Source organism: Phyllostomus hastatus, unplaced genomic scaffold (assembly GCF_019186645.2).
Source record: "Phyllostomus hastatus isolate PE091 unplaced genomic scaffold, TTU_PhHast_1.1 phas_scaffold_46, whole genome shotgun sequence".
NCBI classification, from domain to species: Eukaryota; Metazoa; Chordata; class Mammalia; order Chiroptera; family Phyllostomidae; genus Phyllostomus; species Phyllostomus hastatus.
In genome coordinates, this window is record NW_025334032.1 from 1066202 (window position 1) to 1085212 (window position 19011).

The 19011-nt window shown below is 37.8% G+C and overlaps 1 long non-coding RNA gene across 1 annotated transcript in view; it reads right to left on the bottom strand.

Moving 5' to 3' along the window:
• Nucleotides 1–19011, bottom strand: part of LOC123807570 — a 296001-nt gene that overhangs the window by 18832 nt on the left and 258158 nt on the right. Inside the window, exon 3 of the long non-coding RNA XR_006783669.1 lies at nucleotides 1340–1442. This is a non-coding gene — a long non-coding RNA (uncharacterized LOC123807570). The remainder of the gene's footprint in view (nucleotides 1–1339; nucleotides 1443–19011) is intronic.

A 19011-nucleotide genomic window follows, 5' to 3' on the forward strand; every position in this document is an offset into this window, starting at 1 on the left:
CTTTAGTTCTCTCTTGCTTTAATTCAGGTGTTTGTTTTGGATAATGTCTCTACCACTTAATTTTAATTCCAGATTGGTCCTGGGTAGAAGTTAGTGTGACTTCCATTCACTCCTCTGCCATCTTTCTTTACTATCTGATGGGGGTTCCTTTTTTAGTGGGTTCTCTCTTCCAGCAGGTGTAATGGTGTTCACAGCTCCCACCTACTCTTTTATGTGATTAGTTGGATAGGGAAGGCAAAATGGATTAAGACAACGGGAGTGTATTCTGTGGGATTTAAAGTGCCAACCCATAGAGAAAAGATAGGAGATCCTTTGATAAGTGTAATGTTAACTGTGATATTTCACCCCACTGTCCACTTTTTAGAAAGGGTGGAAAATAAATAAGACTCTTGTCAGAGGGGGAGGGATTCTGAGTTGAATCCAGAAAACAGTGAGTTTATGGGGGGTGAGATTATGAGGGATAGTGAGAGTAAAGGATAGAAAATAGGCATGGTGTATGAGGTAATGGAGTGAATGGAGTTAACCACAATAATAGTAAGGTTCCAAAAAATAGTGAAGTGGGGTAAGATCTGGGAGGGGTGCTATGTAGCATTTGCAATTGTATGAAACAACAATTATTTCCAATAATACTATAACATTCATATGACAGAAAATATATGATCTGGGTAAGAAGAATAAGAAGTACATGACCTAGAGTATTGTGCTAGTGGAACAATATGTGGTTGCCTCTTATGTGCCTCCTACTATGTGGGACTTGGCCCACAACCAAAGAATGTGCCCTAACTGGCAATCATACTGGCAACATTTCAGTTCACAAGCCAGCACTCAGTTTACTGAGCCTCACTAGCCAAGGCAAGTTTGCTTTGTTGATTAGGTTCTGCTTATATGTGAGATCATATGGCATTTGTCTGGAATACTATGCAGCAGAAAGAAAGGAGTTTCTACCCTTTTTGACAGCATGGATGTTCTTTGTGTTTTATATGTGGCCAGTCTGGTAACAACCTAGCCATCCCAGGAATAAAAATCAGTATGAATTTTTTTAAAGCAATTAGGCACAAGACAGTGAAGTATGTGAGTTAACTTCTTGTATTAATTTTTTTTACAACAAGAACAAATAGAGGATCAAAAGAACACAGTGTAATTTGGAACTGAAAAGTGACCATTTCTAGAAATGGACAAAATTAACAAGAAGAAGCAGAGCCACCAAAGACAACATAATGTTGCATTAGGGTTGACTCTAGGCAAAATCTGACAAAAGTGAGAAAGGTTATTGGTTAACATATTTGGGAGGCTTCATGCTTGTACTCAATACTTTCTGCCTGCCAAGATCCACTCTCACCTCTCCTCCATCTGCTGTTTGCCTTGGAGGCTGACCTTTTTGGACTGCATCAAGAGTTCTCTGCCCCTCTGCCTCCCACTTGTGTTCAGCCAGTGGTAAGTACCTGCAGGAGATCAAAAGGAGGGAACAAAGTGAAGTCAGGGAATTTTTCCCCCAAGATCTCTTCCTGATAGTTTTTTATGGATTGATTGCATCCTTCCACCAAAAACTCCAGGTCCTGGTAAACATTTCTTCCCTTCACCCCTAAAACAGTGTTGGTAAATGGCTCCCCAGTTAAAGTATTGCAACATGCCTTGTTGCTTTTTCTAAATCCTATACACACCTTCGTAAACAGTCCCCTAATTAAACTCTTCCCAGTATAAGTTGCCACATATGTTTCCTGCTAGGATCCTGACCAATAAAGCACTCCTTGAAAATAACTTTATTAAGTCCTTAGAACCAAAGGATAGCACTGTCAAGCAGTAGAGAACACCTTCAATGCCTCTAAAAGCAAGAACTCATAATTTTTACACACAAACTATCTAATTTAATCCTAATGCTCTAAGCAAGTAGGTATTAATATAATATCCATTAAAGATGAGAAAACTGAGATGATGGCAGAGGGGGATCACTGGAAATTCCCTGACCTTATTAAGCAATGAATCCTATAACCTTCCTACTACACCCTGACCCTTTCCATTCAGACAACACATGCCACAAATGCTGAAATTTAGAGCTCTCCAATTTTGGGGACAGTAAGAACATTTTTTAAGTCCTAGAAGAACATTTTGGGGGACAGTAAGAACAATTTTAAAGTCCTAGGGCCCAAGGAAAGGAGTGGTCATTCAAGATTTACTCTTTTAAAACAAATGCTGAAGAAAAAAGACATGCAAATCCAGCCAGTTTGGACACCTGAGTTTATTGGTCGAAACCCCTCTTGTAATTATTTCAAAATACTTTATTTAAAAAGAAACTACAATATTGTAAGGGATTTCTAGTGAATCTAACTCCCTTAAATGTTCCTTAGACATCACCCCATGGCTTCCCGAGAGTTTCCAAGCTTCAAAATGTGAAACTCATGATGTAGAATAAAAGGCAACAGAATAGATTAATACCTCAAGTTCTAGAGGCAGGCAGATCTGCGTTCTTGATAGAAAAACAAAAGCAGCTAGTAGTTACATCTCAGGCAAGCTAAAAAAATTTTTGATCCTTAGTTTCTTCATCTGGGGAAAATAATGTTAAATAAGTTAAAGAAGCTAATGCATTTTAAAAATTTTTTGTATACCAATATACAATATTATTTTTAATGTTGTTCAAGTAGTTTTCCCAGTTTTTCTCATTACTCTCCCCAGCCCTGCCCAGCTCCTGCTCCCTCAGTCAGTCACCAACTAGTTGTCCATTACCATGATCCCTTTATATATGTTCGTGGATTAGACCCTTCCTCATCTTTCCCCCCATCTTGCCCTCCCCCTTCCCTTCTGGTCACTTATTTCTATGTTTCTGGTTCTGTTTAGCTCATTTGTTTGTTTTGTTCATTAGATTCCAATAACAAGTTAGATTGTGTGGTATTTGTCTTTTGCCTCCTGGCTTAATTTACTTAGCATAATACTCTCCAGTTCCAACCATGCTATCATAAAAGGTAGGAGTTCCTTCTTACTTTCTGCTGCATAGTATTCCATTGTGTAAATGTACTGCAGTTTTCTTTCTTTTTTATTATTGTTGTGCAATTACAATTATGCCAATTTCCCCTTCACATTACTCTCCCCTGCACTACCCACTCCCACCTCCCACATTCAATCCTACCCTCCCCTGTTGTCTTTGTCCATGGGTCTTTTATACACAGTCCTTGATGACCCTTCCCCTTCTTTGCCTCATTATTCCTCTCCCCTCTCCCCTCTGGTTACTATAAGTTTTTGCCTCATTTCCATGTCTCTATATTTTGGTTATATTTTGCTTGTTTGTTTGTTTTGTTGATTAGGCTGCACTCATACCTGAAATCATATGGTATTTGTTTTTCACTGCCTGGCTTATTTCACTAGCATAATGCTCTCCAGATCCATCCATGCTGTCGCTAAGGGTCAGAACTCCTTTCTTTCTCTGCATAATATCCATTGTGTAAATGTACCATGGTTTTACATCTACTAGTTTACTGATGGAAATGTATGCTTGCTTCCAATATTTGACTATTGTAAATTGTGCTGCTATGAACATTGGGGTGCACAGATTCTTCTGAACTGGTGTTTCAGGATTTTTAGCTTATAGTCTCAGCAGTGGAATTGCTGGGTCGAAAGGCAGTTCCATTTTTAGTTTTCTGATGAAATTCCATACTGTTTTCTGCAGTGCCTGCACCAGTCTGCATTCCTACCAACAGTGTTTTAGTGTCCCCTTTTCTGCACATCCTTCCCAGTACTTTTTGTTTGTTGAGTTGTTAATTGTGGACATTCTGACCTTGATTGGTATGAGGTGGTATTAATTTGCATCTCTCTGATGGCTAATGATGTTAAGCATCCTTTTACATTTCTATGGGGCCTCTTTATGTCCTCCTTGGAGAAATGTCTTTTCAGGTCCTTTGCCCATTTTTAATTGGATTGTTTGTCTTCCTATTATTGAGTTGTGTGAGTTCCTTACACATTTTGGAGATCAAACCCTTATCTGAGGTATCATTGCAAATATGTTTTCCAGTAGAGTTGGTATCCTTTTCATTTTGTTGATGATTTCTTTAACCATGTAGAAGTTTTTAATTTAATGTAGTCCCATTTGTTTATTCTTTCCTTTATATCTCTTGCCCTAAAAGATATATTGGTGAATATTTTCTGCATAGGATATCTGACATTTTACTGCCTATGTTTTCCTCTAGAACTTTTATGGCATCACAACTTAAAATTTAAGTCTTTTATTCATCTTGAGTTTATTTGATGTATGGTCTAAGTTGGTGCTCAAGTTTCCTTTCTTTTTTCCATGTACCTGTCCATATCTCTCAGCACCATTTATTTAAGAGGCTATTTTTACTCCACTTTATGCTACAGTCCTCTTTATTGAATATGAATTGACCATAGAGACATGGGTGTATTTCTGGGCTCTCTATTCTCTTCCATTTATCTATGTGTCTGTTCTTATGTCACTACCAGACTGTTTTGATTATAATGGCTTTGTAATATAATTTAATATCAGGTATTGTGATCCCTCCACTTTGTTCTTCTTAATCAAAATTCCTGAGGCTATTTGGAGTCATTTATGGTCCATGTAAATATTTAACAAATTTGTTCTCTATCTGTGAAATGTGTCATTGGTATTTTGATAGGGTTGGTGTGACTCTGATTGCTTTGGGTAGTATATATATTTTAATGATATTAATTATTCCAGTCCATGAATACAGTACATACTCCATTTATTTTATCTTAGTTTCTTTCTTCAGTGTTCTGTAGTTCTCTGAGTACAGGATTTTACCCTCTTGGTTACATTTATTCCTAAATTCTTTAATTTTCTTCTTGGTATAGTAAATGGGATTTTTTGTTTTGTTGTTTCTGGTATTTTATTGATGTACAAAAATGCCATTGATTTCTGAATATTGAATTTTTATCTCACTTTTTGTCAAATTTATTTATTAGGTGGAGTAGTGTTTTGGTGGGGTCTATGGGGTTTTCTACGCACATTATCATGTCATCTACAATGACAAACTTACTTCTTCCTTTCCAATTTGGATGTCTTTTATTTCTTTTCTTTTTTTTTGTCTGATTGTTATAGCTAGAACTTCCAATACTGTGTTGAACAGAAGTGGTGAAAGCAGACACCCTTCTCTTTTTCTTCATCTTTGGGGTAAAACTTTTTTGTTTTTGCCCTTTGTGTGTAATTTTGGTTGTATCTTTCTCATATATGGCCTTTAGTATGTTGAGGTATGATCCCTCTCTCCCAAAGTGCTGAATTATTTTTTATCATAAGTGGGTATTGTATTATATCAAATATTTTTCACCATCTATTGTTAAGATCATGTATTTTTTCTTTCATTTTGTCTATGTGATGTACTATATTTATTGATTTATGAATATTGTATTATCCTTGCATCCCTCAAATGATCATGGTGTACTATCTTTTTAATGCAGTGCTGGATGCAGTTTGCCAATATTTTGTTGACAATTTTAGTATCTGTGTCATCAGCAATATTGGTCTTAGTGGGGGGGGTTTTGTTTTGTTTTGTTTTTTTGGTTTTTTTGTTTTGTTTTGTTTTGTTTTGTTTTGCTTTGTTGTGTCTTTACCTGGTTGTGGATTTAGAATAATACTGGCCTCATAAAAAGAGTTTGGAACTCTTCTTTTTACTTAAATAAGTTGAAATAGTTTGATCACTATACAAGTGAGATCTTCCCTAAATGGTTGGTAAATTTCATCTGTGAAGCCACCTGGTCCAGGACTTTTGTGTGCCTGGAGTTTTTATTTTTTGTTGCTTCAATTTCAATAGTCATTATTAGTCTATTCAGGCTTTCTGCTCTTTCTGATTCAGTTTTGGAAGATTATACATTTGAAGAAGTTTGTCCATTTCATCCAGGCTGTCAAATTTCTTGGCTTTTAATTGTTCGTATTAGTTGCTGACAATCCTTTGTATTTCTGTGGTATCAGCTGTAATTTCTCCTCTTTTGTTTCTGATTTTAGTTATTTGGGTCTTCTCTTTTTTTCTTGATGAGTCTGGTTTAAGGTTTGTCAATTTTGTTCATTTATTCAAAAAATCAGCTCCTGGATTTGACTCCTAGAATTGTTCTCTTAGTCTCTACATCATTTAATTCTACTCTGATCTTGATTATTTCTTCCCTTCTACTCTCTCTGGGCTTTGTTTGTTGTTGTTCCTCCAGTGCTTGTAGATGTAGGGTTACGTTGTTTATTTGAAATGATTTTCTTTTTTCTAGGTAGGCTTGTATTGCTATGAACTTCCTTCTCAGAACAGCTTTTGCTGTGTCCAATAGGTTTTAGGCTGTTGTGTGTTCATTTTTGTTTGCTTCCAGAAACTTTTAATTTTTTCCTTGATCTCATTTTTGACCTATTCATTGTTTAATAGCATGGTATTCATTCTCCAAGAATTTGAATGTTTTTTAGTTTTTTCCTCGAGGTTTTTTTCTAGTTTCAATATATTGTGATTTGAGAAAATGTTTGATATAATTTCAATTTTCTTATAAGTTTTAGGCTTGTTTTGTGTTCTACCATGCGGCCTGTCTTTCAAAATGCCCCATGTGCATTTGAAGAGAATGTTTATTTTGCTTCTTTGGTGTGAAAATTTCTGTATACATGAATTAAGTCCATTTGATCTAGAGTCTTGCTCAGTGCCACAATATCCCTGTGATTCTGTGTTTGGAAGATCAATCCATTGTTGACAGTGGGGTATTAAAATCCCCTGGTATAAGTGCATTGCTATCTATATTGTTCTTGAAGTCCTCCAATATTTTCTTTATATATATGTGCTTTTATGTTGGGTGCACATATGTTTATAAGGGTTATATTTTCTTGATGGATACTTTCCTTAATTAATATTAAGCGTTCTTCTCTGTTTCTTTTTATGGTCTTTGTTCAGAAATCTAATTTGTCTGATATAACAATTGGCTTTTTTTTCTTGTCCTCTTGCTTGGAATATTTTTCCCATCCCTTCAGTTTTAGTCTGTGTAAATAACAGACTATTTTTTTTCTGAGGTGATTCTCTTGTATATAACATATATGTGGGTCCTGTTCTCTTATCCATTCAGCTAAACTATGTCTTTTGATTGGAACATTTAATACATTTACATTTAAAGTTATTATTGATAGATACTTATACATTTGCATCTTTTGCATACCTTTCTCTCTCTCTCCCTCTCTCTCTCTTTCTCTTGCTCTCTCTTTCTTCTTCTTTTTATACCAGTGCCTTTAGAATTTTTGTGGTGTTGGCTTGGTGAAGACATACTATTTTAGCCTTACTTTGCTGGGAAGCTCTTTAATTCACCATCTATTTGAGATAAGAGCCTTGCTAAATAGAGTAGTCTTGGTTGTAGGTCCTATTTTTTCATTATCAAAATATTTCATGCCAATCCCTTCTGGCTTAACAAGAGAAGCCACACAAGCTGAATAAAGGGCAACCTTAGAGCATCCAGATCAGGAGATCAAAATGATGGCACTACCAAGTTCCACAGAACTCCTACCACAGAAGCCCAATACACAAAGACAGGCAGGCAAACCAGAGCATTCTGAGATTCAGAAACAAATAAAAAGGGTCACCTAAAATGGTGAGAGAAGGTGAGAATACCCAATCAAAAGTATAAAAGGAGTCCCCAGTAACAGAGCTAAATGAAGTTCAGGCAACAAATCCATGTGATATATAATTTAAAAAATTGTTATAATGATGCTCAAGAGGTTCAGTGACAACTACAAGGAACTGAGAAATGTAGAAACATTAAAAGGCAAATAAAAACTATGACCAGAATCAGGAAGAAATGAAGAATGAAATATCTGAAATGAAAAATACAATAGAAGGAATCAAAACCAAGCTGGATGAAGCAGAGGGCCAAATCAGTGAGCTGGAAGGCAAGCTAGAAATAAATGCCCAGACAGAACAAAAAAATGAAAAAAGACTAAAAAATAATGATAGTTTAAGGAAACTTCATGACAACGTGAAATACAACAACATTCACATCACAGGAATATCAGAAGGGGATAAAAGCAGGAAGGGGTAGAAAACCTGTCTGGAAAAATAATGACAGAAAACACCCCTAACTTGCTGAGTAAAACCTTGCAAGTTCAAAAAGTACAGAGGGTTCCTATCAAGATGAACCTAAAGAGGTCTACACCAAGGCACGTATTTAAAATGACAAACATTAAAGATAAAGAGAGAACGTCCACAGAGCACCCCCACAAATAACTGTTTGTTTCAAGGGGTGGTGGACAACCTATGTAAAAGTGTCAGTTCTCCTGCTTGGTGAAGACAGCAGCTCTGTTTGCAAGCCAAGGCTGGGCAGCACTCTGAACCCCAGTAACTGAACATTTTCCAAACTTCCTGCTTTAATGGCCTCGGTGAAATAGGGCCCTGGGAACCGGTATACTTTGTCTCCCTGTGAGGAGTTCAAAATGAGCCCTTTTAGGTATTTGTCTTGCTGTCTTACTCTTGTAGAAGTACCTCTTGAGCCTGTCCAGTCAGTTTTGAAAATCTTACCCTGCTCCTGCAGGAAGGAGGTAGGGGCTGGACTCAACCTTCCCTTCCCAGAGGGTCTTCCAAGGAAAGGGGCCCAGTCTGGCCTCAAAATAATCTTAGCTGCACAGTTTCCAGCCCACCTCCCTAACAGCACACTATGACCTGCACTCTCTACTCTGTAGCAGGCTTGGGACAAGAAATCACCCCACTTTGCACCTTTTTGATTAATCCCACCAGCTATACTGACTGGGAGAAAATTGTGCCCACAATCCTCTGTTATTTTTGGCCAGACAGCTGTGCTCATGGTGTTCCTGGCTAGCATTCCTCAGCTCACCTTTTTAAAAAAAGTCTCTCTGGGCACTCCCACTACAGTGCTGAGCCATTGCCTAACTTTGCACACACTCTACCTCTCCAAAAAGTCAAGAGTTTATCACAGCGATGGCCAGAAATGGCCCTTCTCTGCTAGAACCAAGTGCCAACAATACCTCTCTTACTCTCTGGCACTCTCCTGGCTGAAGCTATGGGTATGCTACTAGCTGTGTGTGTGTGTGTGTGTGTGTGTGTGTGTGTGTGTGTGTGTGCAGCCTAGTTCTCCCCCACAACTTTGTGTATCCAAGTAGCTTCCCCCTTGGGTCTGGGTATTCTCCATCCTGGAGGGGAGGGAACCACTAGGCTGCTATTTTTGACCAGTCTCTCCACTTTTGCAGGCACTGTGGCTGCAAGCGCCAAGAACTTTCCCTATCCACCTATAAAGCCTCCTAACCACCCATTTTAAAGTGTGGTTAGGCTTCCTCTGTACTCTTTGGCTTCCAAACTTCATATCAGCTAAGATTCTGTTGACTGTCCACTTTGTTTTTTGGACAATAGGCTAAGTGTCCAAGTTTGGTGCAAGTGGGCTCAGTTCCCACCTACTTGGCCATCATCTTTTGAATAAATGAAGCTAATGCATTTTAGTTCTTAATACACAGCCTGGTTCACTGTAATCACCCAATAAAATGTGGTTAATAATAATACCTGAGTTGAGCAGGTTCCAGACAAGACGGAGGCCTAAGCAAAAACACTTCAGTTCCTCACACAACCAAAAGAAGGATAACAATCAATTTAAAAACAAGGAACGACTGGAACTGCCAGAAAAGTATTTGCCTGGAAGTCCAACAACCAAGGAGTTAAAGAAACATTCATCAGACTGGTAGGAGGGGAAGACATGGGCAGTGTGGGTGGAGAGGAGGCATGGCAAGGCAAGGTGGTAGACCACCCAGGCAATCCCACATTTGTGTGCAGATAAGTGGGAGGAACAATGGGGGAGCAAGACAGACCATAAAACCCAGGGTTTCAGTGTGGGAAACTAAAGACTCAAAAACACCTGACTGTAAAAAATCTGTGGGTGTGGTGGTGGTGGAAGAAAGTCCCAGTCTCACAGAAGAATTTGTTGGAAAGGCCCACAGGGTTTTGAACATACATAAACCCACCCAATCAGCACCTGCAAAGGGCACAATCCACTTGTGAGAAGTGAGGGAAGTGACAGAAAGTGGGATGAGAGCAGAGCAAGCAGCATTGTTTCTTCTCGGACCACTCCCCCACAGACATTGCCATAATGCAGTTGTGTGCATTGCCCTGCCCTGGTAAATACCTAAGTCCCTGCCCCTTACAACATAACAAGTGCACTGAGACAAAGAAATACTGCCCAAATGAAAACACAGATAAAAATTTCAGAAAAAGAACTAAGCATTGAGGAGATTAACAACCTATCTGATGCAGAGTTGAAAACACTGGTAATCAGGATGCTCACAGAACAGATTGAGCTCAATCACAAAATGAAGGAAGAAATGAAGGCTACCTAAAGTGAAATAAAAAAAATATATACAGGAAACCAACATAGAAGGGAAGGAAACACAAACGCAAATCAACAATTTGGAGGAGAAGGAAGAAATAAACCTTCAACCAGACAGAATGAAGAAACAAGAATGCAAAAAAAATGAGGAGAGGCTTAGGACCCTCTGGGACTTTAAGTACTCCAACATCTGAATTATAGGGGTGCTAGAAGGAGAAGAGGAAGAGCAAGAAATTGAAAACTTATTTGACCAATAATGAAGGTAAACTTACCCTAAGCTGGTAAAGGAAATAGACTTCCTGGAAGTCCAGAAAGCCCAGAGAAAGAAATTGGATCCAATGAGGAACACTCCAAGGCATATCATACTTAAGTTACCCAGGATTAAAGATAAGGAGAGAATCTTAAAAGCAGCAAGAGGAAAGGAGAGAGTTTCCTACAAAGGAGTGCCCATAACACTATCAGTTTATTTCTCAAAATAAACCTTGCAGGCAAGAAGAGGCTGGAAAGAAGTATTCAGTCATGAAAAGCAAGGACCTACATCCAAGATTACTGTATCCAAAAAGCTATCATTTAGAATGGAAGGGCAGTTAAAGTACTACCCAAATAAGGTAAAGTTCAAGGAGTTCATCATCACCAAGCCCTTATTATATGAAATGATACAGGGACTTATCTAAGAAATAGAAGATGATTAAAAATATGAACAGTAAAATGACAACAAACTCACAACTACCAACAACTTACCTAAAAAAATAAAAACCAAAACAAACTAAGCAAACAACTAGAACAGGAACAGAATCACAGAAATGGAAATCACATGGAGGGTTATCAGTGGGTGGGGGGAGGAAGAGAATATGAGGGGGAAGGTACAGGGAATAAGAAGCATAACTGGTAAATGTAAAATACACACAGGGAGGGTAAGGGAGGAAATAAAGAAGCCAAATAACTTATATGTACAATCTATGGACATGAACTAAGGGTGGGGGGGTGGAAGGCTTGAGGGTGGGGGTGCTGGGTGGAGAGGAGATGAAGGGAAGAAAAAATTGGGACCACTGTAATAGCATAATCAATAAAATATACTTAAAATGTTCTAAGAACTTCAGTGATTCTGAAGACATATTTAATCTTTCCTTAATAGTACAATTGGCTGATAAAACTGATAGAACTACTAGTATTATTGTTATAAATGTTACTATACTGTTTGATGAACTATCTTTAGCAAAAAACAAATTTCAGTTTTCAGTAACCCCAAACAGCACATCAGTGTAGGCACTATTATCTTAGGTATTTCAACTCCTGGTTAGGGAATCATTAAAGAATGGAAGCACATAAGCTCAGTGGTGCTGCCTCAGGCTCTGTGAAACACCAAGCTTTACTGCCAGGAAGTCTGAATAGCATACAAAGTAGCTGAAAAGCAGACTACCTGTTGCATGGTGAATTAATCGCATCATCAGGCATTCTACCCTACCCACCACAATCTAAATATCAGCAGATAGAATAAACATGGTGCTAACTTCCACTGCTGAAGTGGTTCCACTTGTCTCCATCTCAGACACATGCTCTGGCCCTGGCCACTGGCAGGTAGCCAGCAGAGGCCACATAGGACTGCTTCTGTTCTGAGAAGAGCTCCTCCTGCTCTCCAAATACAGGAGGCTCTTTCAGCTTCTACTCTAATTTGCCTTGAAAAATGCCAATGGAGATTGGAAAAATCAAAACTTCACAGCAATGATAAGAACACAGAAACAGCAGACTTCCTGCCTCTTAAAGGAAAGATCACTGGAAGATGTTTTTCTTAGAGCCACTAGTGTTTTCTTAGCCTCAGCTAAATTCAGCTGTGTCTCTCCCAGTCTTAGGTACTCAGGCTCTCTGTTAAATGGGGGGCAGGCAGCTGATGAAACATGTGGCTCTGAGTCCAAAAAAAGGATATGGAGCCCTCAGGAAGAAGGTGTGTAATATTTTTATTTAATCAAATCGTGAGTTTGTAAGGGGGGTGGGGGAGACACACATATAAGTAGATTTAATGGTTAGCAAAAGGAAGAAAAAAGAGCTTTCTGTGTTCAGTGTAAACTCACTTCAAGGGGACTATGGACCAAATTAATAGGCTGTGACAAATGGAGATTGGCTAAGTGGGTAACAGTAATTCTGACACTTCTGGACTGTTGCCAAGCTCATAAACTACAGTGAAAATTAACCTGTTTGCTGAATTATTTTCAGTTACAGCAGCTGCTATAGCAACTATGAAAATTCTTACATGTATAATCAGGCCTTATGAGTAACCACTTCAAATATTCTGTGATGGTGGCCTATATTTTCTTTCAATCCTTTTAGCTAAAGGTAGTAGAGCTACTTTGAGGGACCCAGAGGAAAGAGGGAGCATGTTCAAGGGAATCACACAAGGGACAGAGTTAGAACTGGAATTCTAAGCATAGGATTCACAGCAGAGGAAAAATGTATTTTTTACAATAAATAAAACTCAGTTTTACTTTTTTAATTTAAAAAATAAATGTTTTTTTATCTGTATAGACCTCACATAGTATCATGATGGAGAAACTATATGATAAATAAGGCTACTATTAAGTGAATTAGGAATTTACCAAATGAGCTTACAAGTTACTAGGGGGTGAATATACAAGAGGTATTATGGAATCTGGAGACAAGGCTTGCTTGGGTTGACACATGTTTGTGCACCTCTTGTTATAAATCAAGGGAATATGGTTTGAGGCCCAGATTGTCTCCAAAGCAGAGATGACAACGGCCAGACAGTCCAGACAAAGGTGGCATAGTGTTTTAAAACATTTGAATCTGAATACCTATAAGTGGGGAACACACATTTTATTGTCACAGTAACCACCACCTCATTATCTTACACCCCAGATTCACACATTCGCAAACACCTGCCTGGCCCCTAAGATATTTGTTTCTAACAACTGCTGTCCAACCCTATGCCTTCAACTTCTCAACAGAAAGTCAACATCAAAGTAATGATGGTAAGTGAGAATGGAGAGAACAATAATAAAAAATAAGTTAAAATTATTTTTAACTTATCCCATTAAAAATTAATGAAATAACAATTGCTGAGTGGCACTCTGGTGCTATATTAGTTTGGTAGAGCTCTCAAAACAGTTACTGCAAACTTAGTGTCTTGAACAACAGAAATTTATTTTCTCACAGTTCTGAAGGATAGAAATCCAAGTTTAAGGTATCAGCAGGGTTGGTTTCTTCTGAGACCTCTCTCTCTTTGGATTACAGGTGACCATCTTCTCCCATGTCTTTTCATGGCCTTCCCTCTGTGCATATGTGTCTGTATCATAATATCCTCTTTTTATAAAGACATCAGTGATATTGGATTATGGCTCACCATATGATTTCATTTCACCTTAAATAAAAGCCCTATCACCAAATATAGTCACATGCCAAATTACTAGTGGCAAAGACTTCATGGATAAATTTGAGGTATATACAGTTCAATCAATAAATGGTCCTTAGGTGACTATAAAGAAAAAGAGATACACCAGTCAGAGAAAGACAAATACCATATGATTTCACTAATATGTGGAATCTAATGAACAAAATAAACTAAAAAACAAAATAGAAACAGACTAATAGATACTGAGAACAGACTGACACCTGTTAGAAGGTAAAGGGATTAAGAAAAAAATGAAGGGATTAAGAGAAAAAAAAACAGACACAAACAATAGTATGGTGTTTACCAGAAGGAAAATGGGGTGCAAAAGGGAGAAAGAGGGAAAATAGTGATGGAAAGACACTCAACTTGTGTGGTAAACACACATTGCAGTATACAAGTAATGTGCTAGAGAGCTGTACACTTGAAACTTGTACGTTTTTATTAACCTATGTCACCCCAAAAGCTCAGCTTAAACAAAAAAAAGAAAAAGAAATATTACAAACAAAAAAATAAAAAAGACATGATGTATAATATAAATATAGTACAAAAGTAGTTTTAGTTAAAGGTTTCATAGGGAGAATGTTTTGGAGGGGCTAATACTGAATATATATTTACTGTACTTATCAATATATTTTTCAATACTAGCCCATAAATAGTTTGCAAGATATTTCATAATATACCCATGGTTATTTTAATACAAAGGAACGTCCCTTTAATCCTAAAGTGAAATTCATGCTTTAGGAAACTACATTTGTGTTTCTTTTGACAAACCATATATACACTCAAGGGCAAGGTTTGAGTCTGGTTGACCTCTTTGCAGCAGGAATCATTTCTGTTACTGTTGTTCTCAAAGGGAACAACAGGGAAGGTGAATGTCTCCATCCATTTGGGGTAATTTAGAACAGGAATGTTAACTTGTGGTTTTCCTACATATTTGTCAGTTTTCTGAAGAACCAACACTGAGGTGTAGGTGAACATGTAAAATTAAATAATGAGAAGTAAAAATAGTAAAATAAAAATGCAGAAAAAAACAGGTAATAGACATAATAATATTTCAGCTATAAACAAAATTTAAAAAACAAATAAGAGAGGAAGAATTTTTTCATTGTGTGTTTGTTTTTTGTATTTTCTAACTTCCATCATGAAAATTTTCAAACTCACAGAAAAGTTGATAAACAGTAAAGTCAATACCTATCTATGTATTTTCCATTTAGATTCAATAATTGGTATCATTTTGCCATATTTACTTTATCCAACTCTCTCATGCATGGCCTAAGGGTGAGGATATTCTCCTACAGAACCCTCATACCGTTATGATACCTAAGGTAATGAATAATTATTCTAGTCCATATTCAAATTTTCATAATCATACCAAGAATATATTTTCTAGCTGCATTTTGTTTTGTTTTCAAATCAGCATCTAACCAAGATTTACAATTTACATGTGGCTAATTCTCTTTGGTATTTTTGATTTAGTACAAAACAGTCTCAACTCCATTGTTTCCTGCCCCCCACCCTTAACTCTGGCTCTTTCCTGGATTGGTCTGAATATATCCTGCTCTTGTTTGATTTTTCTCTACCTCCTATATGAAAGGAAGAATTTACTAAAATATGGATTAAAATATACAACAAAATTAAACCTTTAGCAGCAAAAAATAAAATATTCATTAATTGTAATTAAGCAAGTAAAATATAAAATAAGAGAAAAATTAAAATATCCATCATTAGAGGTTAAAATAGAAAGAATTGTATCAATGAAACAAACAAGCAAGCAAAATATAACCAGAGACATTGAAATTAAAAACAAACTGACAGTAACCAGAGGGGAGGTAGGAGGGGATAATGGGGACGAAAGGGTGAAGGGTTTTTAGGAATATCTACTAAGGACACATGGACAAAACCAAAGGCGGGAGGTAGGATCAAGAGTGGGAAGTGGGGATGGCTGGGGTATGAGGGAGTCATGGGGGGAAATGGAAACGACTGTACTTGAACAGCAATAAAAAAGAAAAGTTAAAAAACATTTAAGAATGATAAATTTGAAAGGGAATAAAACTTTGGTTGCAAAACTAGATAAAATCAGACTTAAAATCTATTTTAACCAAAGAAAAGTTTTAGTACATGCACATTTAAAAAAGGAGGATAATGCTAGGCACCATGTGTTACATATGTAAGTGCTTAGGATAGTACTTAGTGCATAGTGACTGCTCTGTAACTATTTTTTATCATTATCAATATCATCACCACATAAAGAAGATAATTAAAAGTAAAAGTTAAAGCAGGAAACCTGAAAGATAAGTGAGGAAAAAAAAGAATATAATACCGTATTGAACAAGAATTCAAAAAAATGAAAAGGAACTTAAATTATTATAACAAAATAGTCCATGAAAAATACAATAAAATGTTCAACTATATAAAAAGTTAGATATTATAGAGAAAAGGTAAAGCAATAGAAAGTAGTAGGTACATTCTCACAAGGATCATCTGGTCAGAGAACCTAGGGCAACTTCTTTCTGGGAAGAATACCAATCTTAATGATTCTGAGCAAAGATGTCAATAAGGCAGGATCACCAAATAGAGTCTCTAACGCAAAGCTCTTAGAGTTAAAGGTTCTAGATTCAAAGCCAATTTCTCAGACTGTCCATCAATGTGCCCTAATCTTGACAGCATGAGATTAGTGTTGGGACATCTTCACTTTATTTTCTCATATTTAAGAGAGTTAATATGACAAAATAATTTCTAAGATATTTTTAATTCCAGAAGTCTCTGAATGTTCTGAGGATCAGGTTTTGTTATTCAATTATTTATTTATTCAGTTATTCATCTTTCTAATAAAACTTCCTAGTGTTCACTTGGTCATGTCTCAGTCAGACTTGGCTTAAGAGATGGGACCACACACTTAACATTTTAGGAATTTTGCACCCTGTTTAAGTTCCAAGAATTGCTTTCCTCTTGTTCTTCCTCACCCTCATACATTTATAAAACCAAAAAGACAAGAAACAACCTCCACAATCTCCATGTCCAGAAAGAGAGTAAATTAAAAAATTGCAAGTCAATAAAACACCTCAGCTGAACTCTACCTTTGTCACCCAGGAGAGGGTGCTGAAGCAAGTGCCCTGGAAAAGCTCACCAGTATGTAGTGACAAAGTGAGGGTCTGGAACTTTGCACTTGTGTAGATATGCCACTGCTGACAAATGATATCAACTGTTTTAGAGCAAAGAACACATAGTCCATGTGAATGTTTCAGAAATGACGAAGATTGGGTCACTGATGAAGGTTTTCCACACTGACACAAACCCTCTACTGCCCACCAATAATTTCAGCCACTTCCACACTCAGGAAATTTCCAGCACCCAAAAGAAGAAAGACAAAAATCCAAATTTTTGCATACCCAGGGGCTGCTTATTATACCCAAATAGACATCATATTTTTTGCAATAAATGGAATTTATAGGTCTAAGACATTTAACTTCTAGAAACTTTGCCAGTTACAGCCATGCATAGGAAAAGAAAATCTCCACATGGAGATTCTGAGATTGCTATCAACTATAAAAGTGTAGCACCCACTGCCTTCCCACCGACACTTGATCAGTTTTTCTCCAACAACACCCACCACCAACCCACCTTCCCCCACGTACACATTTCAGCTTCCCAATACCTCCATGGCTCTTTATCCCTGCAGCATGGACTTTGTCTCTCTTCTCCATTGCTAAGCTACCAAGGAAGCAGTAACAGAGCACAGTTTACCAGAAAAATCCATAAACTTGTCAGGCTGGCCACTTATTTAAAAACAACAATCTTAGGTGAATTTATCCTGGTTTCAAGTTTTTCCAAATGCTTTTGTCCAGATTTAACTGTTATTAATTGGTCAAAAAATTTTCTGGGAAGAAAGTACTCCAGTTACAATGCACAGCTGTTGCTAGCAACAACACAAACATGCACTGAAAGGAAAGGGACCTTTACAGAAGCTCCCCAGTAGAGAAGCATAAGCTGGAGAAGGAAAGGTCAGCTTACCAGCTTGAAATGCTCTGCAGTCCTCTGCTAGTCAGAGCTCTTGAATGGCCCCATATCTCTTAACTAGATTCCAACTACACTATTGTACTTCCCTGAGTCTGTTTTTTTTTCTACCTGGATTAGAAAACTCTGAGGGCTCTTTGAGCTTCAAAACACAGATTCTAAATAAAACCTGACATCTGTGATATTGTTTGTTCATTTACTAAACTGCACCACAGAGTGGCAGTTTACTATCCATACTATTTCTCTTCAATTTAAAGTTTAAGCAATCACACTAGGAATGCATTGACTATAAATATGGTCATCTCTCAATTTCCCCAGGGGATGGTTCCAGATTCCCCCCATCAAAATCTACAGATGTTCGAGTCCCTTATATGCAATGACATAGTATTTGCATATAACCTATACAAATCTTCTTGTGTACTTTAAATCACCTCTATATTACCAATGCTTCAGATTTCCCTAAATTCTCTCAAACAAAAGTATCTGGCCTCATCAAGCCCCATAATTCTCACTAAGTGGTCCCAGGCAAAGCCCTAACAGTCCCTTGCCTTGGGTACCTCTTGGTTCACAGTTTGGCCTCACATGGGTACCTTCAAGCCCAGCACAAGTTGCAGCCATCTGCAAATCATTTTGTAGCTCATGCTGGATGGCCACAGGCAGAATACAGGTGGTGGCTGACCTTGGACTGTACCTTCCAGGAGGCCCCAGAGCTAGTGCAACCAGTGGACAGGCTCAGACCACATTGAAGCACCACCACCCAACCAATTCCACAAGCAACACGCTCAAAGGGCAGACTCAGCAAGCACCAGAGCCCTCCTGAAGGAAGTCTTGCTCTGTGTAGGGAGTCCTTGCACAGCTGATCCTCCACCATGGTTGGAGGTCAGTGGTCACAGGCAGTTCTTGCAGCTGATCAGCCTGAGGAAATTCCTCCCATTGACATGCCAATAGCAGTCAAGGATCAACTACAAGAGGAGGGTGTACACAGCCCATACCGGGGGAGTGCACCTTAAGTGCCCAACTTGGGTGATCAGGGAGGTTTTGCCACTGGACCCCAATGAACAGCTACTACATTAGGTCTCTCTACCAATCCTGGAAGACATAGAAGCTCTGCCTAATACATAGAAAGAAACACAGGGAGGCTGCCAAATGAGGAGAGAAAAAAAACATGTCCCAAATGAAAGAACAGAACAAAACTCCAGATAAGGAACTAAACAACATGGAGACAAACAATCTACTAGATTCAGAGTTCAAAGAACTGGTTATAAAGATCCTCAGTGAACTTACTGAGAACCTCAACAGCATAG